Raw genomic sequence first — 27,246 nt, 5'->3', positions numbered from 1 at the left:
CATTCCACATTCCATTTCGCATTCCATTCCATTCCGTTCCATTCCACATTCTATTCCATTGCAATGCACATTCCATTCTATTCCATTCCACGTTCCATTGCATTCCACATTCCATTCCATTCCATTAAACATTCCATTCCATTGCATTCCAAATTCCATTCAATTCCATTCTACAATCCATTCCACATTCCATTCCATTCCATCCTATTCCACATTCCATTCAATTCCATTCCACATTCCATTCCATTCCATTCCACATTCCATTCCACATTCCTTTCCAAGTTCCATTCCATTCCATTCCACATTTCATTCCATTCCATTCCACATTCCATTAAATTCAATTACATATACCACTCCATTCCATTCCATTCCTCATTCCATTGCATTCCGTTCTGCATAACATTCCATTGCATTCCATTCCATTCCACGTTCCATTCCATTCCATTCCAGATAGCATTCCACATTCCATTCCACGTTATATTCCAAGTTCCATTCCAAGTTCCACTCCACGTTCCATTCCACGTTCCATTCCACTTTCTATTCCACATTCCGTTCCTTTCCATTTCACATTCCATACCATTCCATTCCATTTCATTCCACTTTCCATTCCATTTCATTCCACATTCCATTCCTTTCCATTCCACATTCCATTCCGCATTCCATTCCACTGCATTCCACTCCAATTCCACTCCTTTCCATTCCACATTCCCTTCCACTTTCCATTCCACGTTCCATTCCATATTCCATTCCACATTCCATTGCACGTTCCATTCCACTATACATTCCTGCCTTTCCACGTTCAATTCCATGTTCCATTCCATTCCATCCCACGTTCCATTCCACAATCCGTTGCACTTTCCATTCAACGTTCCATTCCACATTCCATTCCATTCCACGTTGCATTCCAAAATCCACTGCACTTTCCATTCCATTCCATGTTGCATTCCAAAATCCACTGTACTTTCCATTCCACGTTCAATTCCACATTCCATTCCACGTTCCATTCTACATTCCATTCCATAGGATTGTACGTTCCATTCCACATTCCACTCCAATCCATTCAACGTTCCATTCCACATTCCATTCCACCTTACATTCCTCATTCCATTCCATTCCTTTCCACATTCCATTCCACATTCCATTCCACATTCCATTCCATTCCATTCCACATTCCATATCATATTCCATTTCACATTCCTTTCCTCATTCCTTTCCATTACATTCCACCATCCATTCCATTGCATTCCACATTCCATTCCACATTGCATTCCATTCCATTCCACATTCCATTTCACATTCCCTTCCACATTCCATTCTACATTCCATTTCACATTCCATTCTACATTCCATTCCATTATATTCCACATTGCAGTCCACATTCCATTCCATTCCATCCCACATTCCATTCCACTCCATTCCACGTTCCTTACATTGTTCCATTCCACGTTCCATTCCACGATCCATTCCATTACATTAAGTGTTCCATTCCATTCCATTCGACATTTCTTTCAACTTTTCATCTCACATTCCATTCCACATTCCATTTCATATACCAATACATTCCCTTCCATATTCCATTCCACATTCCATTCCACATTCCATTCCATTCCATTCCACATTCCATTCCATTGCATTCCACATTCCATTCCATGTTCCATTCCATTCCACATTCAATTCCACGTTCCTTTCCACTATCCATATCATTCCATTCCACATTCCATTCCACGTTGCATTTCACATTCCATTTCACATTCCATTCCATTCCATTCCATTCCGCATTCCATTCCATATTTCATTCCACATTACTTTCCCTTCCATTCCATTCCGCATTCCATTCCACATTCGTTTCCATTCCATTCCACATTCCATTCCACATTCCATTCCATTCCATTCCTCATTCCATTCTAAATTCCATTCCATTCCATTCCATTCCACATTCCTTTCCACATACCATTCTATTAAATTCCACATTCCATTCCGCGTTCCATTCCATTCCATTCCACATTAAATTCCACTTTCCATTTCAAATTTCACTCCACATTACTTTTCACATTCCATTCCATTCCATTCCCCATGCCATTCCTTTCCATTCCACATTCCATTCCACATTCCATTCCATTCCTTTCCACATTCCATTCCACATTCCATTTAATTTTCCATTGCATCTAATTCCACGTTCCATTCCACTTCCCATTCCATTCCATTCAATGTTGAATTCCACAATCAATTCCATTTCATTTCACGTTCCATTCTACATTCCATTCCACATTCCATTCCGTTCCACACCACATTCCTTCCCACACTCCATTCCGTTCCATTCCACATTCCATTCCACACTCCATTCCACACTCCACTCCACATTCAATTACACAATCCCTTCTGTTCCATTCCACATACCATTCCACAATTCATTCCACATTCCATTCCACTTTCCATTCCGTTCCATTCCACATTCCTTTCCACTTTCCATTCCACATTCCATTCAACATTCCTTTCCTTTCCATTCGTCCATTCCATTCCATTCCACATTACATTCGATTATGTTCCACATTCCTTTCCACATTCCACTCCACGTTCTATTCCACTATCCATCCATTCCATTCCACGTTCCATTTATGCCATTCCACGTTCCATTGCACATTCCATTTCACATTCCATTCCACATTCCATTCCACATTCCATTCCATTGCATTGCACATTCCATTCCATATTCTATTCCATTAGTCATTCCATTCCACAATCCATTCCACATTCCATTCCACATTCCATTCCACATTCCATTTCACTTTCCATTTCACATTCCATTTCGCATTCCATTTCTTTCCATTCCATTCCACATTCCATTGCATTCCAATCCTTATTCCATTCCATTCCATTCCACATTCCATTCCATTCCACATTCCACTCCATTCCATTTCATTCCATTCCACATTCCATAGCATTCCATTTCATTCCACATTCCATACCATTCCATTACATTCCACATTAAATTATTTCCATTCCACATTCCATTCCATTCCATTCCAGATTCCATTTAATTCCACTCCACTCCACATTGCATTCCACATTCCTTTCGCATCCATTCCACATTCCATACCATTCCATTAGATTCCAATCCAAGTTCAATTCCATGTTCCATTCCACGTTCCATTCCACATTCCATTCCTTTCCATTACACATTCCAGTCCACATTCCATCCCATTCCATTCCACATTCCATTCCATTCAATTCACCCTTCCATTCCATTCCACATTCTATTCCATTCCATTTCACATTCCTTTCCATTCCATTCCATTCCATTCCATTCCACATTCCATACCATTCCCTTCTATTCCACATTCCATTCCTTTCCGTTCCACATTCCATTGAATTTCATGCTACTTTCCATTCCATTCCACTCCACCTTCCATTCCACATCCATTTCTATCCATTCCAGATTCCATTCCATTCCCTTCCACATTCCATTCCACGTTGCATTCCACGTTTCATTACAGTTTCCTTTCCATTCCCTTCTACATTCCATTTCAGATTCCATTCCATTCCTTTCCACATTCCATAACATACCGATCCATTCCATTCTGTTTTCCATTCCATTCCATTCCAGATTCTATTCCACATTCCATTCCATTCCATTGCACATTCCATTCCACATTGCATTAGATTCCATTCCACATTCCATTCCATTCCTTTCCACATTCCATTCCTTTCCATTCCAGATTACATTCCACATTCCAATCCACGTTCCATTCCACATTCCATTCCACGTTCCATTCCATTCTATTCCACTTTCTATTCCACGTTCCATTCCACATTGCTTTCCACATTCCATTCCACGTTCCATTCCACAATCCATTCCACTTTCCATTCCATGTTCCATTCTGTTCCATTCCACTTTCCATTCCACGTTCCATTCAACATTGCATTCCACATTACATTCCACGTTCCATTCCATTCCATTCCACACTGCGTCCCACATTCCAATTCATTCCATTCCACATTCCATTTCTCGCTTCATTCCACATTCCATTCCATTCCTTTCCACATTCTATTCCACTTTCCATTCCACATTTCATTCCATTCCATTCCACATTCCATTCCACGTTCCAGTCCATTCCATTCCACATTCCGTTGCATTCCATTCCACATTCCATTCCATTCCACATTCCATTCCATTCCACATTCCATTCCGTTTCATTCCACAATCCATTCCTTTCCATTCCACATTCCATTCCACATTCTGTTCAACATTCCTTTCCGCATTCCATTCCATTCCATTCCATTCCACATTTCACTGCACATTCCAATCCACATTCCATTCCATTACTTTCCACATTCCATTCCAAGTTCCATTCCTTTCCATTCCACTTTCCATTCCACGTTCCATTCCATTCCATTCCACCTTCCATTCCACGTTCCATTCCACATTCCGTTTCACATACCTTTCCACATTCCATTCCATTCCATTCCACAATCCATTCCACGTTTAATTCCATTTCATTCCACATTCCTTTCCACTCCATTCCACATTCTATTCCACGTTCCATTCCATATTCCATTCCACGTTCCATTCCACATTCCATTCCATTCCATTGCACTTTCCATTTCACATTCCATTCCATATTCCATTCCACATTATATTCCGTTCCATTCCACATTCCATTCCACATTCCTTTCCATTCCATTCAACATTCCATTATACATTCCATTCCACATTCCCTTCCATTCCACATTCCATTCCACATTCCATTCCATTCCATTCCACGTTACATTCCATGTTCCTTTCCATGTTCCATTCCACGTTCCATTCCATTCCATTCCAAGTTTCATTCCACGTTCCATTCCACATTCCAATCCACTTTCTTTTTCATGTTCAATTCCATTCCATTCCATGAACCATTCCACGTTCTATTCCATTCCATTCCACGTCCCATTCCTTTCCATTCCACGTTCCATTCCATTCCATTTCACATTCCATTTCATTCCATTCCACAATCTATTATACATTCCATTTCACATTCCATTCCCCATTCCATTCCACATTTCATTACACGTTCCATTCCACGTTCCATTCCATTCCATTCCACGATCCATTCTGTTCCCTTCCCCCTTCTATTCCACGTTCCATTCCAAGTTGCATTCCATTTTGTATTCCATGTTTCATTCCACGTTTCATTCCATTCCATTCCACATTCCATTCCATTCCATTCCATCTTCCTTTCCACATTCCACTCCGCCATTTTCCACATTCCTTTCTATTTTCCATTCCATAACATTACAACTTCAATTCAACATTCCATTCCATTCCATTCCACATTCCATTCCATTCCATTCCACATTCCACTCCATTCAATTCCATTCCATTCCATATTCCATTCCAATCCATTCTATACCACGTTCTATACCATTCCATTCCATATTCCATTCCATTCCATTCCACATTCCATTCCATTCAATTCCACATTCCATTCTCTTCTATTCCACATGACATTCCGCATTCCATTCCACATTCCACTCCATTCCACGCTATTCCACGTTCTGTTCCATTCCTTTCCACATTCCATTAAATTCCATTCCACATTCCATTCCATTCTATTTCTCATTTCATTCCACACCATTGCATTCCACATTCCATTCCAATCCATTCCCATGCCATCCGTTCCTTTCCATACTATTCGACATTCCATTACTTTCCATTCCACATTCCATTCATTCCATTACACATTCCAATCCACATTCGATTCCACATTCTATTCCACTTTAAGTTCCATTTCTTTCCACATTCCATTCCATTCCATTCCACATGCCTTTCCTTTCCATTCCACTTTCCATTCCTCATTCCATTCCATTCCATTCCACATTCCATTCCTCATTCCATTGCAATCCATTCCACATTCCATTCCATTCCATTTCACATTCCATTCCATTAATTCCACATTCCGTTCCTTTCCATTCCACATTGCATTCCTCTTTCCATTCCATTCAATTCCACTTTCCCTTCCACTTTCCATTCCATTCCATTCCACATTCCATTACATATTCCATTCCACATTACAGTCCTTTACATTCCACATTCCATTCCACATTCCATTCCACATTGCATTCCATTCCGTTCCACATTCCATTCCACATTCCATTCCTTTCCACTCCAAATTACTTTCCCCATATCATTCCATTCTATTGCACATTCCATTACACATTCCATTCCACATTCCTTTCCATTCCATGCTGCATTTCATTCCTCCTTCCATTCTATTCCATTCCACATTACATTCCACGTTTCATTTCCCATTCCATTCCACATTCTAATCCGTTCAATTCCACATTCCAATCCATATTCCGTTTCACATTTCATTCCATATTCCATTCCACATTCCATTCCACGTTCCATTCCACATTACAATCGTTTCCATTCCACATTCCATTCTACATTTCATTCCACATTCCACTACACATTCCATTCAACATTCCATTACACATTCCATTCCACATTCCATTCCATTCCATTCCACATTCCATTTCATTCCATTCCTCTTTCCATTCCAAATTCCGTTTCATTTTCCATTACATTCCCTTCCATTCCGCTTTCCGTTGCTTTCCAATCCACTTTCCATTCCACACTCCATTCCATTCTTTTTCACATTCTATTCCATTCCATTCCACATTTCATTCCATTCCACTCCGCGTTCAATTCCATTCCATTCCATTCTATTCCACATTCCATTCCATTCCATTCCACATTCCATTACACTTTCTATTCTAAGTTCCATTCCATTCCATTCCACATTCCATTCCTTTCCACATTCCATTCCATTCCATTATACTTTCAATTCCGTTCAATTCCACATTACATTCCACATTCCATTAAATTCCCTTCCACATTCCATTCTCTTCCAATACACATGCCATTCCATTACTTTCCACATTCCTTTCCACATTCCATTCCATTCCATTCCATTCCATTACACATTCCATTCCACATTCCATTCCATTCCATTCCACGTTCCATTAAACGTTCCATTCCTCAATCCATACAATTCCATTCCACATGCCATTCCATTACATTCCACGTTACATTCCACATTCTTTCCTTTCCATTGCACATTTATTCCTTTCAATTCCATTCCATTCCATTCCATATTCCATTTCATTCCATTTTACATTCCATTCCACATACCACTAAATTCCATAACGCGTTCCATTCAAATTTATTCCACGATTAATTACACTTTCCATTCCACTTTCCTTTCCACGTTCGATTCCACTATCCATTCCGTTCCATTCCACGTCCCATTCCACTTCCCATTCTTTTCTATTCCACATTCCATTCCATTCCATTTCACATTCCATTGCACTGCAGTCCTCATTGCATTCCCTTCCATTCCATTCCACATTTCATTCCCTTCCATTCCATTCCACATTCCATTCCATTCAATTTCAATTTCCATTCCACCTTCCATTCCACGTTCCTAGCCAGTCCATTACACATTCCATTCCACATTCAAGTACATTCCATTCCACATTACATTCCACATTCCATTCCATTCCTTTCCATTACAAATTCCATTCCATTGCATTCCATTCCATTCCACATTCCAGTGCACTCCATTCCACATTCCATTCCTCATTCCATTCTATTCCATTCCACATTCCATTCTATTCCATTCCACTTTCCATTCCACATTCCATTCCATTCCATTCCACATTCCATTCCACATTTCATTGCATTCCATTCAACATTTCATTCCATAACATTCCACATTCCATTGCATTCCATTCAACATTTCATTGCATACCATTCCACGTTCCATTCCTTTCCATTACACGTTCCATTCCACTTTCCATTCCTCGTTCCATTCCGCATTACACTCCACGTTGCATTGCATTCCCTAACATTCCACATTCCATTCCACATTCCATTCCATTCCATTCCACATACCATTCCATTCCATTAAATTCCAAATTCCATTCCATTCCACATTCCATTCCATGTTCCATTCCACAATCCCTTCCATTCCATTCGACATTCCATTCCACTTTCCATTCCCTTCCATTCCACACTCAATTCCATTCCATTGCATTCCAGTCCAAACTCCATTCATTCTGCAATCCATTCCATTCCATTCTACTTGCTATTCCACCTTCCATTCCATTCCATTCCACATTCAATTCCATTCCATTGCATTCCTGTCCAAACTCCATTCATTTCCACAATCTATTCCATTCCATTCTACATTCCATTCCACTTTCCATACCATTCGATTCCACATTCAACTCTATTCCATTGCATTCCAGTCCACAATCGATTCCATTCCAATCCATTCCGCATTCCATTCCACATTTCATTCCATTCCATTTCACATTACATTCCACATTCGTTTCCTTTCCATTCCACGTTCCACCCCATTCCATTCCACATTCCGTTCCATTGCATTCCACATTCCATTCCACGTTCCATTAAATTCCATTTCTCATTGCTTTCCATTCCTTTCCATTACACATTCCATTCCATTCCATTACACATTCCATTCCCCATTATATTCCACTGCATTCCACATTCCAATCCATTTCATTCCACATTCCATGCCGCATCCACGTTCCATTCCTCATTCCATTCCATTCCATTGCACGTTCCATTCCACATTCTATTCCACATTCCATTCCATTCAATTCCACATTCCTTTCCATTCCTTTCCACATTCCAATCCATTCCGTACCACGTTCCATTCATTTCCATTCCACGTTCCATTCCGTTACGTTCCACACTCAATTCCGTTCCATTCTGTTCCTCATTCCATTCTAATACATTCCACGTTACATTCCACTTTCCTTTCCACCTTGCATTTCTTTCCATTCCATGTTCCATTCCAATCCATTAAATGTTCCATTCCATTCCATTCCACATTGAACTCCATTCCATTGCATTCCATTCCACTTTATTTACCACCTTCCATTCCACTCCAGTCCACATTGCATTCCACTTTCCATTCCACCTTCAATTCCACGTTCCATTCCATGATCCATTCCACTTTCCATTCCATGTTCCATTCGAAGTTACATTCCTCATTCCATTACACATTCCATTCCACATTCTATTACTCGTTCTCTTCCAATTCATTACACGTTCCATTTCATTCCATTCCACGTTAAATTCCTTTACATCCCATATTCCATTCAACCTTCCGTTCCTCGTTCCTTTCCACATTCCATTCCATTCCATTCCGCAATCCATTCCACATTCAATTCCATTCCATTGCACATTCCATTCCATTCCATTCCACTTTCCATTCCATTCCATTCCACTTTCCATTCCACATTCCATTCCATTGCTTTCCACATTCGATTCCATTCCATTCCATGTTAAATTCCACATTCCATTGCATTCCCTTCCACATTCCATTCCACATCCACATTCCATTAAACATTCCTATCCATTCCATTCCACGTTCTATTCCACATTCCATTCTGCATTCCAATCCATTCCATTCCACGTACCATTCCACATTACATACCACTTTCCATTCCATTCCATATTCCATGCCATTGCATTCCACATCCAATTCCACATTCCATTTCATTCCATTCCACATTCCATTCCATTTCATTCCATTCCACATTCCATTCCATTCCATTCCTCTTTCCATTCCATTCCATTCCACTTTCCATTCCACATTCCATTCCCTTCGATTCCACATTCCATTCGACATTTCCTTTCATTCCATTCCACATTCCATTCCACATTCTGTTACATTCCATTCAATATTCCATTCCATTGCATTCCACATTCCATTCCAATTTCCATTTCACATTCCATTCCATTCCATTCCACATTTCATTCCATTCCATTCCAAATTCCATTCCCTTCCATTCCACATTCCATTCCACATTTCATTCTGTTCCATTCCACATTCCATTCCATATTCCATTCCAATTCATTTCACATTCCATTCCATTCCATTCCACTTTCCATTCCACTTTCCATTCCATTCCATTCAACCTTGCATTACCTTCCATTCCACGTTCCATTCCATTCCATTCCATGTTCCACTCCGATGCATTCCACATTCCATTCCATGTTCCATTCCAAATTCCATTCCATCACATTCCACTTTCCATTCCACGTTCCTTTGCATTCCATTCCACATTCCATTTCACATTCCACTCCATTCCATTCCACATTCCATTCCACATTGCATTCCATTCCACTCCAAAATTCCATTCCATTCCACTCCATTCCACATTCCATAACTTTCCATTCCAATTTCCATTACACATTCCATTCCACATTCTATTCCATTCCATTCCACCTTTCATTATATTCCATTCCACACTCCATTTCACATTCCATTCCACTCCACTCCACGTTCCATTCCATTCCACTCCATGTTCCATTCCACATTCCATTGCATTTCATTCCACGTTCCACTCCATTCCATTCAACGTTCCACACCAAATTGCATTCAACATTCCATTCTATCCTTCGTTCCATTCCGCATTCCATTCCACATACCATTCAACATTCCGTTCCATACCATTACACATTTCATTGCGCATTTCATTCCACTCCATTACACATTCCAATCCATTCCATTCCACTTTCCATACCACATTATATTCCACTCCATTCCACATTCCATTCCATTCCACATTTCATACCATTCCATTCCTCTTTCCATTCCATATTCCATTCCATTGCTTTCCACATTCGATTCCATTCCATTCCTCGTTTCATTCCATTCCATTCCAAATTCCATTCCACTTTTCATTACATTCCATTTTACGTTCAATTCCACGTCCACATTCCATTCCACATTCCATTCCATTCCATTCCACGTTCCATTCCGCATTCTATTCCATTCCATTCCATTCCACATTTCAATTCAGTCTATTCCACTTTCTATTCCACATTCCATTCCACATTCCATTCCATTCCATTCCACATTTCATTCCATTTCATTCTGCATTCCATTCCACGTTCCTTTCCATTCCCTTCCACAACCACATTCCATTCCATATTCAATTCTATTCCATTCCACTTTCCATTCCACTTGCAATTCCACATTCCATTCCACATTCCAATCCATTCCGTTCCACTTTCCATTCCAGTCTTTTCCACGTTCCATTACATTCCATTCCACATTAAACTCCATTCCATTGCATTCCATTCCACATTACTTTCCACATTCCATTCCACTTTCCATTCCACGTTCAATTCCTAGTTCCATTCCATGATCCATTCCACTTTCCATTCCATGCTCCATTCCAAGTTCCATTCCTCATTCCATTCCACATTCCAATCCACATTCTATTACTCATTCCATTCCATTCCTTTCCACGTTCCATTCCACATTCCATTCCATTCCATTCCACAATCCATTCCACATTCCATTCCACTCCATTGCACATTCCAATCCATTCCATTCCACATTGCATTCCATTCAATTCCACCTTCGATTCCACATTCCATTCCATTCCATTGGACATTCCATTTCATTCCATTGCACCTTCCATTCCATTCCATTCCCCATTGCATTCCATTCCATTCCTCATTCCATTCCGTTCCATTCAATTCCACATTCCATTCAATACCATTCCACATTCCATTCCATATTCTATATTTTCCATTCCAAATTCCATTCCTCATTCTATTCCATTTCACATTCCATTCCACATTTCATTCCATTCCATTCCCCATTCTATTCCACTTTCCATTCCACAATCCATTCCACATTCTGTTCCATTGCATGTTCCATTCTACATTCCATTCTTCATTCCATTCCATTCCATGGTCCATTCCACATTCCATTCCACGTTTCATTCCATATTCCATTCCTTTCCATTTCACGTTCCATCCCACGTTCCATTCCATTCCATTCCACATTCCATTCCACATTCCATTCCACATTCCTCTCCATTCCACTTATCTTTCCACATTCCATTCCACATTCCATTAAACATTCCTTCCCATTCCATTGCACATTCCATTGCACATTCCATTCCACTCCATTACACATTGCATTCCATTCCATTCCACATTCCATTCTATACTGTATTCCAGTCCATTCCACATTGCATTCCATTCCATTCCATTCCACATTCCATTGCATTCCATTCCACTTTCCATTCCACATTCCGTTCCATTGCTTTCCACATTCGATTCCATTCCATTCCACGTTCCATTCCACATTCCATTCCATTCTATTCCACATTCCATTCCACATCGGCATTCCATTACGTATTCCATTCTATTCCATTCCACATTCCATTCCATATTCCATTCCACATTCCATTCCATTCCATTAAACTTTCCATTCTACATTTCATTAAATTCCAAAACACGTTCCGTTCCACATTCCGCTACACATTCCAATCCACATTCCACTCCATTCGTTTCCATTCCACATTCCATTCTATTCCATTCCACGTTCTATTCCATTCCATTCCATTCCACATTCCACTTTACATTCCATTCCACTCCATTCCACATTCCATTCCAAATTCCCTTCCATATTCCATTGCATCCCATTCCACATTCCATTCCACATTCCATTATGCATTCCATTCCACATTCCATTCCATTCCATTCTATTCCACATTCCTTTCCAATCCATTTCATATTCCATTCCATTCCACATTCTATTCCACATTCCATTCCTTTCCTTTCCGTTCCATTCCACATTTTATTCCAGGTTCTATACCATTCCATTCTATATTCAATTCCATTCCATTCCACATTCCATTGCATTCAATTCCTTATTTCATTCCATGCCTTTGCATTGCACAGTCCATTCCATTACATTTTCGTTGAATTCCATTCCATTCCTTTCTATTCCACATTCCATTCCAGTCCATTGCAGATTGCATTCCATTCCATTCCACATTCCATTCCATATTCCATTCCACTCCATTCCACATTCCATTCCACTCCATTCCTCATTCCATTCCATTCCATTCCACATTCCATTCCACATACCATTCCTCATTACCGTCCTTAAGATTCCACATTCCATTCCAAATTGCATTCCACATTACATTCCACGTTCCATTCAACATTCCATTCCATTCCATTCCACAATTAATTCCACATTCCACTTCATTCCATTCCACATTCCATTCCTTTCCATTCCAAATTACATTCCACATTCTATTCCATTCCATTGCACATTCCACTGCACATTCCGCTCCACAATCCCTTCCATTCCATGCCACATTTCATTCCACGTTCCAATCCATTCCATTCCACGTTCCATTCAACGTATCATTCCACATTCCATTCCACATTCCATTCAACATTCCATTGTGTTCAATTCCACAATACATTCTGTTCCATTCCACATTCCATTCCACATTTCATTCCATATTCCATTCCACATTCCATTCTGCAATCCTTTCCATATTTCATTCCACATTCCAATCCACATTCCTTTCCATTCCACATTCCATTGCTTTCCATTCCACACTCCATTCATTTCCATTCCACATTCCATTCCATATTTCATTCCACATTTCATTAAACATTCCATTCCACATTCAATTCCCCACTCCATTCCACATTCCATTCCTTTTCACATTCCATTCCATTCCACATTCCATTCCATTGCATTTCACTTTCCATTCCACATTCCATTCCACATTCCAATCCATTCCATTGTATTCCACATTCCTTTCCAATCCATTTCACATTCCATTCCATTGCACATTCCATTCAACATTGCATTCCTTTCAGTTCCATGCCATTCCACGTTGCATTACACGTTGTAAACCATTTCATTCTGCATTCCATTCCATTCCACTCCACATTCCATTGCATTCAGTTCCTTACTTCATTCCATTCCTTTGCATTGCACATTCCATTGCTTTACATTTTCATTCCCTTCCATCCCATTCCTTTCTATTCCACATTCCATTCCATTTCATTGCTCATTGCATTCCATTCCATCACACATTCCATTCCATATTCCGTTCCATTCCATTTCACATTTCACTCAACATTCCGTTCCAAATGACAGTCCTTTAGATTTCCCATTCCATTCCACATTCCATTCCATGTTACATTGTATTCCATTCCACATTCCATTCAACATTCCATTCAACATTGCATTCCATTCCATTCCACAATTAATTTCACATTCCATTGCATTCCATTCCACATTACATTCCTTTCCATTCCAAATTATATTCCACATTCCATTCCATTACATTGCACATTCCATTGCACCTTCCACTCCACATTCAATTCCATTCGATACCACATTTCATTCCTCGTTCCACTCCGTTTCATTCCACGTTCCATTCCAATTTTCATTCCAGGTTCCATTCCACATTCCATTCCATATTCCATTCCGTTCAATTCCACATTCAATTCCTTTCCATTTCACATTCCTTTCCACATTTCCTTCCATATTGCATTCCACATGCCAATCTACATTCCTTTCCACATTCCATTCCACATTGCATTCCACATTCCATTCCATTCCACATTCCATTCGTTTCCATTCCACATTCCATTCCACAATTCATTCCACATTTCATTACACATTCCATTCCACTTTCCATTCCTCATTCCATTCCCCATTCCATTCCACATTCCATTCCACATTTCATTCCATTCCATTCCACATTCCATTCCGTCCCATTAAACATTTCATTCCATTCAATTCCATTCCATTCAACATTCCATTACATTCCTTTCCATTCCATTCAATTCCATATTCTCTTCCATTCCATTCCGCATTCATATTCCATTCCATTCCATTCCTTTAATTTACACGTTCCATTCCATTCCATTCCACATTCCATTCTATTCCATTCCACATTCCAGTCCATTGCATTCCATTCCATTCCACTTTCCATTCCATATTCCATTCGTTTCCATTCCACATTCCATTCCACATTTCATTCCACATATCATTACACATTCCATTCCACTTCCCATTCCACATTCCATTCAACATTCCATTCCATTCCACATTCCATTCCATACCATTTCACATTCCATTCCATTCCATTCCACATTCCATTCCGTCGCATTAAACATTTCATTCCATTCCATTCAACATTTCATTCCATTCTGCATTCCATTCCATTCCATTCCATTCCATATTCCATTCCACTTCATTAAATGCCACATTCCATTCCATTTCATTCCTCCTTCCATTCCATTCCCTTCCACATTCCATTCCATTCCATTCCATATTCCATACCATTCCACATTCCATACCGTTCCATTCCATCCCACATTCCGTTCCTTTCCATTCCTCAATCCATAACATTCCATTCCATTCCACATTCCATTCCTTTCCATTCTACATTCCATTCCATTCCACTCCACATTCAAATCCATTCCATTCCATTCCATTCCACATTCCATTCCCTTTCTTTCCACATTACTTTCCATTCCTTTCCACATTCCATTTCCCTTTACATTCCATTTCACATTCCATTCCACGTTCCATTCCATTGCATTCCACATACCATTGCATTCCATTCCACATTCCATTCCATTCCATTACACCTTCCATACCATTTCATTCCGTTCCAGATTCCATTCCACATTCCATTCCATTCCAATTCACATTCCATTCTATTCAATTTTATTCCTTTCCATTACACATTCCATTCCTCATTCCATTCCCTTCCTTTCCACATTCCATTCCACGTTCCATTCCACTTTCCATTCCACTACATTCCATTCCATTCCATTACATTCCAATCCATTCCATTCCATTTTGGATTCCATTCCATTACATTACACATTCCATTGCAATCCACATTCCATTCCATCCCATTCCACCTTCCCTTCCTTTCCGTTTCACATTGCATTCTATTCCATTCCATTCCACATTCCATTCCAATCCATTCCAATTTCCATTCCATACAACTCCAGTGTATTCCAGACCACCTTCCTTTCCATTCCATTCCATTCCATATTCCGTTCCATTACATTCCACATTACATTCCATTCCATTATACTTTCCATTACATTCCATTCCTTTCGTTTGTACATTCATTGCATTCCATTCCACATTCAGTTCCTTTCCATTCAACATTCCCTTCCATCCTATTCCACTTTCCATTCGATTCCATTCCGCAATTCATTCCACATTCCGTTTCATTCCATTCCATTCCATTCCACTTTCCATTCCTCATTCCATTCCACATTCCATTCCATTCAATTTTTTTCCATTCCACATTCCTCTCCATTCCATTACACATTCCATTCAATTCATTTCCACATTCCTTGGTATTCCATTAAACATTCCATTCCAATCCATTCCACATGCCATTCCGCATTCCATTCCATTCCATTCCACATCCCATTCCACATTCCATTCCATTCCGTTCTACATTCCATTCCATATTCCATTCCATTCCATTCTACATTCCATTCCATTTAATTCCAAATTCCATTCCATTCCATTCTACATTCCATTCCATTTCATTCCACATTCAATTCCAGTCCATTCCATTCCATTCCACATTCCATTCCATTCCATTCCACGTTGCATTCTGCCTTAAATTCCATTCCATTCCATTCCTCAGTCTATTCCATTCCATTCCATATTCCATTGCATTCCACTCCATATTCCATTCCACATTGCGTTCCATTCCATTCAACAATCCATTCCACATTCCATTCCATTCCTTTCCACATTCCATTCCACATTCCTTTCCATTTCATTCCACTTTCCGTTCCACATTCCATTCCACATTCCATTCGATTCCATTCCACTTTCCATTCCATTCCATTCAATTGCATTCCACATTGCATTCCATTCTATTCCATATTCCATTCCTTTCCATTCCACATTCCATTCCAATCCATTCCACATTCCATTACATTACATTCCACATTCCACTCCATTCCATTCCACATTCCACTCCAATCCATTCCACATTCCATTGCATTCCACATTCCATTCCATTCCCACCTACATTCCATTCTATTCCATTCCATTCCATTCCACATTCCTTCCCATTCCTTTCCATTCCACGTTCCATTCCATTCCATTCCACATTCCATTCCACAATCCATTCCAGATTTCATCCCATTCCATTCCACATTCCATTCCATTCCATTCCGCATTTCATTCCACACTCCATTCCATTGCATTCCACATTACATTCCACTGTCGATTCCACATTCCATTTCACGTTTCTTTCCACTTTCCATTCCACGTTACATTCCATGATCCATTCCATGTTCCATTGCATTCCATTTCACATTGAATTCCAAACTCCATTTCACATTTCATTCTATCCCACTCCATTCCATTGCATTCCATTCTCCTCCAATGTGCATTACATTCCACATTCCATTCCACATTCCGTTCAATGACTTTCCACATTTCATTCCACATTCCATTCCACGTTCCATTCCACGATCCATTCCACGTTCCTTTCCCAGTTGCATTCCATGTTCTATTCCACGTTCCTTTCCATTCCATTCCACATTCCATTCCACATTCCCTTCCACTCCACTCCACATTCCATTCCACGTTGCATTCCACTTTCCATTCCAGGTTCCTTTCCATTCCATTCAAATCCATTCAACATTCCATTCCACGTTCCACTCCAGGATCCATTGCATGTTCCTTTCTACTTTCCATTACACGTTTCATTCCACGTTCCATTCCATTCCATTCAACTTTCCATTCCGCATTTCATTCCACATTCCATTCCAATTTGCATTCCACGTTCCATACAATTCCATTCCACATTCGATTCCACATTGCCCTCCATTGCATTCCACATTCCATTCCACGTTCCATTCCACTCCATTCCACATTCCAATCCATTCCTTTCCACTTTCCATTCCACATTCCACTCCGTTGCATTCCAGATTCCATTCCATTTCATTCCACATTCCACTAAATTCCATTGGACATTCCATTACACATTGCATTCCGTATTCCATTCCAAATTCCATTCCAAATCCATTCCATTCCATTCCACCTTCTATCTCATTCCTTTCCATTCCACATTCCATTCCACTGCATTCCACATTGCATTCTGTCCCATTCCATGCCACATTGCACTCCATTCCATTCCTTTCCACTTTCCATTTAAAGTTCCATTCCACGTTGCATTCCACATTCCATTCCATTCCATTCCACATTCCATTCCATTCCATTCCACATGACATTCCACTCCCTTCCACATCCATTCCATTCCCTTCCATTCCACATTCCATTCCACATTCCATACCATTCCATTTCAAATTCCATTCCATTTCATTTCACATTCCATTCCACATTCCATTCCACGTTCCATTCCACGTTCCATTCCACTTTACATCCCATTCCTTTCCGCCTTCCATTAGACATTCCATTCCTTATCACTGCACATTCCATTTCACTTTTCACTGCTTTCCATTCCACATTCCATTCCTTATCCCTGCACATTCCATTTCACTTTGCACTGCTTTCCATTCCACATTCCATTCAATCCATTTGTGCACTCCACTCCATTCCTTTCCACATTCCATTCCACATTCCATTCCATTCCATTCCAAATTCCATTCCATTCCATTACACATTCCATTCCACATTCCATTACATTCCTTTCAACATCCATTCCATTCCATTCCATTCTGCATTGCATTCTATACAATTCCTCATTCCGTTCCATTTCATTTCACATTCCATTCCATTCCATTCCAAAATTCCACTCCACATTCCAATCCACGGTCCATTCCACGTTCCATTCCACGTTGCTTTCCACTTTACATTACACGTTCCATTCCACGATCCGTTCCAAGTTCCATTCCATTCCATTGCACATTCCATTCCATTCCATTCAACGTTATATTGCACATTCCATTCCACATTCCATTCCATTCCATTCCACATTCAATTCCACATTCCATTCCATTCAACATTACGTTGTATTCCATTCCATTCCACATTCCTTTCCATTCCATTCCATTCCATTCCAAATTCCGTTACATTCCATTCCATTCCATTCCAATACACATTCAATTTCATTCCATACCACATTCCATTCCATTCCATAACACCTTTCATTCCATTTCATAGCACATTCCGTTCCACATTCCATTCCATTCCATTCCACATTCCATTCTACATTCCATTCCATTCCATTCCACTTTCCATTCCATTCCTTTGCATTGCATTCCATTCCACATTCTATTACACATTCCATTCCACATTACTTTCCATATTCCTTTCCATTCCATTTCATATTCCATTCCGTATATTTTCATCTTCCATTCCATTCCATTCCACATTCCATTCCATTCCGTTTAACAACACATTGCATTCCATTCCATTCAACATTCCTTTCCACATTCCCTTCATTCTATTCCTTTCCATTCCATTACATTCCACATCCATTCTAGATTAGATACCACATTCCATTCCGTTCCATTTCACATTCCATTGCATTCCGATCCTCTTTCCATTCCACAATCTATTCTACTCCATTCCACTTTCCCTTCAATTCCATTGCATTGCATTCCATTCCACATTCCATTCCACTCCATTCCTTTCCATTCCACGTTTCAATCCACATTCCAGTCCACATTCCATGATATTCAATTCCATTCCACATTCCGTTCCAATCCATTCCATTCTGCATTCCATTGCATTCCATAGCACACTCCATTCCACATTCCATTCCATATTGCATTTCATTCCATTCAAAATTGCATTCGATTCCATTCCACATTCCTTTCCAAATTCCATTCCATTCCATTCCCTTCCAGGACACATTCAATTCCATTCCATTCCACATTCCCTTCCATTCCATTCCTTTCAATTCCATATTCTAATCCACATTCCATTCCATTCCATTCGACATTCCATTCCACATTCCATTTCGCTTTCCTCTCCACTTTCCATTCGACATTCCATTCCACGATCCATTGCCTGCTCCATTCCATTCCTTTCCTCTTTCCATTCCAAATTCCATTCCATTCCACGTTGCATTCCACATTCCATTCCATTGAATTGCACATTCCATTCCATTCCATTCCACATTCCATTCCATTCCACTCCGTTCCATTGCATTCCATTCCACTCCATTCTATTCCACTTTGCATTCCATTCCGCATTCCATTCCACATTCCATTCCACTTACCTTTCCACAATCTATTCAGTGTTCCTTTCCACGTTGCAGTCCACATTCTATTCCACTCCCCATTCCATTCCACTCCACATTCCATTCCACCGTCCATTCCACTCCATTCCACATTCCATTCCACGTTCCATTCTTCTTTCCATTCCACATTTCATTCCATTGCATTCAAATCCATTTCACATTCCATTTCACATTCCATTCCATTCCACGTTCAATGGCATTCCATTCCACATTCCATTGCATTCCATTCCCCGTTCCATTCCTTTCCATTCCACATTCCATTCAATTGCATTCCGCATTCTATTCCACATTCCATTCCATTCCATTCCGCATTCCATTCTACGGTCCATGCCACGTTCCATTAAACGTTCCTTTCCACTTTCCATTCCACGTTCAATTCCACGATCCGTTCAATGTTCCATTCCATTCCATTCCACATTCCATTCCAAATTCCATTCCATTCCACGTTTCATTCCATGTTCCATTCCATTAGATTCCACATTCCATTCCATTCCATTTCACATAGCTTTCCATTCATTTCCACTTTCCATTCCACACTCCATTCCAGTCCATTGCACATTCCATTCAATTCCACTGCAATCCATTCCATTCCACATTGCATTCCATTCCATTCCACATTGCATTCCATTCCTTTTCACATTCCTTTCCATTCCATTCTATTTTCCATTCCATTCCTTTTCAGATTCCATTCCATTCCATTCCACATTCCATTCCACTTTCCATTCCACTCCATTTCACATTCCATTCCACCCCATTCCATTCCACATTTCTTTTCATTCCTTTCCAAATTCCATTCTGCATTTCCTTTCATTCCATTCCATTCCATTCCATTCCATTCCATTCTATTGCTTTCGTCATTCTATTCCATTCCATTCCTTTTCATTCCACATTCCGTTACACTCCACTTTCCATTCCATTCCATTCCATTCCATTCCATTCCACATTCGTTTCCATTCCAGTCCACGTTCCATTCTATTCTATTCCGCGTTTCATTCCACATTCCATTACCTTCTATTCCACATACCATTCCATATTCCATTCCATTCCAGCCCATTCCATTCCACTTTCCACTCCTCATTCCATTCCACGTTCCATTCCATTCCATAACAAATTCCATTCCACCTTACATTCCATTCCATTCCATTCCATTCCACATTCCATTCCATTCCATTCATTTCCACATTCCATTTCACTCCGTTACACATTCCATTCCTTTCCATTCCATTTCATTCTACATTCCATTCCATTCCATTCTATTCCATTCCATTCCACATCCCATTCCATTCCATTCCATTCCATTCCACATTCCATTCCATTCCTCATTGCATTCCACTTTCCTTTCTACATTCCATTCCACATCATTCCACATTCCATTCCATTCCACATTGCATTCCACATTCCATTCCATTCCATTCCACATTCCTTTCCCCATTCCATTCCATTCCATTCCACATTCCACCCCATTCAATTCCACTTAACACTACATTACATTCCACATTATATTCCAAATTTCACTCCATTACATTCCACATTCCATTGCACATTCTATTCCACATTCCATTCCATATTCCATTCCACTTTCCATTACACTTTCATTTCCACATTCCCTTACATTCCATTCCACATTCCGTTCCACATTCCATTCGATTTCATTCCACATTCCGTTCCACATTCCATTCCATTCCACATTCCACTCCACTCAATTCCACATTCCACTCCATTCCATTCCACATTCCTTTCCATATTTCACTCCATTCCATCCCACATTCCATTGCACATTGCATTCCACATTCAATTCCACATTCCATTCAATTCCCTTCCATATTCCACTCAATTACATTCCATTCCATTCCTCATTCCATTCCATTCCGTTCCATATTCCATCCCGTTTCCTTCCGCTTTCCATTCCATTCTTTTCCATTCCACATTCAATTTCACATACCATTCCACTCCATTCCACATTTCACTGCACTCCTTTCCAAATTCATCTCCATTCCATTCCTTTCCACATTCCACTCCATTACATTCCACATTCCATTCCACATTCCACTTCATTCCTTTCCACATTCCATTCACATTTCATTCCATTCCATTCCACATTCCATTCCATTTGATTCCATTCGAAATTCCATTCCACTCTCTTTCAATTTCCCTTTCATTCCATTACATCCTATTCCACATTCCATTGCATTCCATTCCACATTCCATTACATTCCATTCCTCGTTCCATTCCATTCCATTCCGCGTTCCATTCCACATTCAATTTCATTCCATTCCACAATCCTTTCCACATGTCATTCCATTGCATTCCACATTACACTCCATTCCCTTCCATTCCACATTCCACTCCATTCCTTTCCACTTTCCATTCCACATTTCATTCCACGTTACACTCCATTCCATTCCATTCCACATTCCACTCCATTCCTTTCCACTTTCCATTCCACATTTCATTCCACATTACATTCCTTTCCATTCCACATTGCATTCCACATTCCATTCCATTCCTTTCCTATCCATTCCACATTTCATTCCATTCCATCCCTTTCCACATTCCATTTCATTCCATTACACATTCCATTCCTTTCCATTCCATTCCATTCCACATCCCATTCCATTCCATTCTATTCTATTCCATTCCATTCCACATCCCTTTCAATTCCATTCCATTCCATTCCACATTCCATTCCACATTCCATTCCATTCCACTTTGCATTCCACATTCGATTCTACACTCCATTCCACATCATTCCACAATCCATTCCATTCCACATTGCATTACACATTCCGTTCTACATTCCATTCCTCATTCCACTCCATTCCATTCCATTACACATTCCATTCCATATTCCGTTCAATTCATTCCTCATTCCATTCAAAATTCCATTCCACGATCCATTCCATTCCATTCCACATTCCATTCCTTTCCTTTCCACAATCCTCTCCATTCCATACCACTCTACTTTCCACTCCATTCCATTCCACATTCTTTCCACATGTCACTTCATTCCTTTCCGCTTTCCTTTCCACGTTGCTTTCCATTCCATTCCTCATTCCATTACACATTCCATTCCATGCCATTCCAGTTTCCATTCCAGATTCCATTCTATTCCTATCCACATTCCATTCCACTCCATTCCATTCCGGTCCAAATTCCATTCCATTGAATTCCATTCCGCCTTCCGTTCCATTCCAAATTCCATTCCATTCCACATTCCATTCCATTCCATTCCACATTCTATTCCATTCCAATCCACTTTCCATTCCATTCCATGCCATTCCATTCTACATTCCATTTCATTTCTTTCCACAATCCTTTCCACATTCCATTCCATTCAATTCCACCTTTCATTCCATTGCATTCCACGTTCCATTCCGCTTTACATTCCACTCTCCATTCCATTCCTTTCCACACTCCATTCTACAATCGATTCCATTCCATTCCACATTCCATTCCATTCCACCTTGATTCCATTCCATTCCACGTTCCATTCCACATTACTTTCCACATTCCATTCCAATCCATTTAACATTCCATTCTATATTCTGTTAGATTCCATTCCACTTTCCATTCCATTCCATTCCATTTATCTTTTCATTTTACATTCTGTTCCATTCCATTCCACATTCCATTCCATTCCATTCCATTCCATTCCACCTTCCATTCCACTTTCCTTTCTACATGCTATTCCATTCTATTCCACCTTCCATTCCGGATTCCATTCCATTCATTTCCAGTCCATATTCCATTTCATTGCATTTCATTTCACATTACATTCCATTCCACTTTGCATGCCATTCCATTCCACATTCCATTCCGTTATGCATTCCATTCCATTCCATTCCCCTGCATTCCACATTCCATTCCAATCCACATTTCAATCCACATTCCACTAATTTCCTCTCCACATTCCATTCCACATTCCATTCCATTCCATTCCATTTCACATTCCATTCCATTCCATTAAACATTCCATTCCACTCCATTCCACATTCCATTCAACTCCATTCCATATTCCATTCTACCTTCCATTCCATTCCATTTCATGCTCCTTTCAACATTCCGTTCCATTCCACTCCACTTTCTATTCCATTTGACATTCCATTCCATTCTATTCCACATTCCATTGCTTCGTTTCCACGTTCCATTCCACGTTCCATTCAATTCCATTCCACATTCCATTCCACATTACATTCCATGCCATTCCAAGTTGGTCTCCATTCCTTTCCCTTCCACATTCCATTCCATTCCATTCCACATTCCATTGCATTCTATTCCACATACCATTCAATTCTTTTCCATTCCATTCCATTCCGCATTCCATTCCATTCCATTCCATTCCATTCCATTCCGCAATCAATTCCATTCCTTTCCACTTTCCGTTCCATTCCATTCCACATTCCATTCCACATTCCTACCATTCCATTCCATATTCCATTCCATTCCATTCTAAATTCCATTGAATTCCATTCTTCATTCCATTCCATTTCACTTTCCATTCCATTCCATTCCACTCCAGTTCACATTCCCTTCCACTACATTCCACTTTCCATTCCATTCCATTTCAATCTCCATTCCACATTGCATTCCACATTCCATTCCACATTCCATTACACATTCCATTCCACATTCCATTCCGTTCCATTCCACATTCCATTGCACACTCCATTCCACATTCAATTCCACCTTCCACTCCTTTCCATTCCACATTCCTTTCCACATTCCATTCCACATTCCATTCCGTTCCATTCCACATTCCATTCCACATTCAATTCCATTGCATTCCACGTTCCATTCCTTTCCATTCCGCATTCCATTCCACTCCATTCCACATTCCATTGCACATTCCATTCCATTCCATTCACTTCCAGTCCACATTCCATTTCAAAATCCTTTCCTTTAAATTCCACATTCCGTTACATTCCATTCCACATTGCAGTCCAAATACCATTCCATTCCATTCCACATTCCATTCCACATTCCAACCAATTCCATTGCACATTCAATTCCATTCCATTCCACGTTAAATTCCGTTTCATTCTACATTGCATTGCATTCCTTTCCACGTTCCATTCCACCTTACATTCCACATTCCATTCTGCTTTCCATTCCATGTTCAATTCCATTCCATTTCATATTCCATACCACTTTCCTTTCCATTCCATTCCACTTTCCATCCACATTTCATTGCATTCCATTCCACTTTCAATTCCATTCCATTCCAGAATCCATTCCATTCCATTTCAAATTCCATTCCATTCCATTTCAGTCCATTCCATTGCAAATTCCATTTCAATCCATTCCACATTCCATTCCACATCCCATTCCATTCCATTCCACGTTCCATTCCACGTTCCACTCCACATTCCATTCCACGTTCCACTCCACGTTCCATTCCACGTTCCATTCCACGTTCCATTCCATTGCAGTCCACGTTCCATTCCATTCCATTCCACCTTCCATTCCACGTTCCACTCCACGTTCCATTCCACGTTCCATTCCATGTTCCACTCCACGTTCCATTCCACGTTCCATTCCATGTTCCATTCCATTCCATTCCACGTTCCATTCCATTCCATTCCACATTCCATTCCATTCCATTCCACGTTCCATTCCATTCCATTCCACGTTCCATTCCATTCCATTCCACGTTCCATTCCTCATCCCATTCCACATTCCATTCCATTCCATTCCACATTCCTTTCCACATTCCAATCCACATTCAATTCCATTCCATTCCACATTCCATTCCATTCCATTCCACATTCCATTGCAGTCTGATACATTCCATTCCTCATTCCATTCCACATACCATTCCATTCCTTTCCTCATTCCATTCCATGTTCCATTACTTTCCATTCCACATATCATTCCATTCCATTCCTTTGCACATTCGATTCCATTCCATTCCACCTTCCATTCCATTCCCTTCCACATTCCATTCCATTCCACGTTCCATTCCGTTTCTAATTCCATTCCCTTCCATTCCAGATTTCATTCCATTCCAGTCCACATTGCATTCCATTCTAATCCACATTCCATTCCATTCCATTTCACATACCATTCCATTCCATTCCATTACATTACACATTTCATTTCATTCCATTCCACATTCCATTCCACGTTTCATTCCACCTTCCATTCCACGTTGCATTCCAAGTTCCTTTCCATGTTCGATTCAATGTTGCATTCCACTTTCCATTCCTCAATCCATTCCACATTCGATTCCACATTCCATTCCCTTCCATTCCACATTCCATTCCTTTCCATTCCACATTCCATTCCTTTCATTCCACATTTCATTCCACCTTCCATTCCACATTCCATTCCATTCCATTACACTTTCCATTTCCTTCCATTCCACATTCCATTCCATTCCATTCCCCATTCCCTTATATTCCTCTCGACATTCCATTCCATTCCACTTTCCATTTCATTCCACATTCCCTTCCACATTCCTTTCTTTTCTATTCCACATTCCATTCCATTCCATTTCACATTGCATTCCATTCCATTCAATTCCGTATTCCATTCCAAATTCCCTTCCATTCCATTCGACATTCGATTACATTCCATTCCACATTAAATTCCACATTCCATTCTGTTCCTTTGAACATCCCATTCAATTTCATTCCATTCCACATTCCATTCCATTCCACATAACATTCCATTCAATTCCACACTCCTTTCCATTGCATTCTATACCAGTATACATTCCATTCCATTCCATAACATTACGCATTCCATTCCATTCCATTCCACATGCCATTCCGTTCTATTTCACATTCCATTCCATGGCATTCCGCATTCCATTACACATTCCATTCCATGCCATTCCAGTTTCCATTCCAGATTCCATTCTATTCCTATCCACATTCCATTTCACTCCATTCCATTCCGGTCCAAATTCCATTCCATTGAATTCCATTCCGCCTTCCGTTCCATTCCAAATTCCATTCCATTCCACATTCCAGTTGATAGCAATCCACATTCCATTCCATTCCATTCCACATACCATTCCATTCCATTCCACATTCCATTCCATTCCAATACACTTTCCATTCCATTCCATGCCATTCCATTCTACATTCCATTTCATTTCTTTCCACAATCCTTTCCACATTCCA

Source organism: Pongo pygmaeus, chromosome 22, assembly GCF_028885625.2.
Source record: "Pongo pygmaeus isolate AG05252 chromosome 22, NHGRI_mPonPyg2-v2.0_pri, whole genome shotgun sequence".
NCBI classification, from domain to species: Eukaryota; Metazoa; Chordata; class Mammalia; order Primates; family Hominidae; genus Pongo; species Pongo pygmaeus.
The sequence above is the reverse complement of the archived record's forward strand: the minus strand, read 5'-3'. Positions refer to the sequence as shown.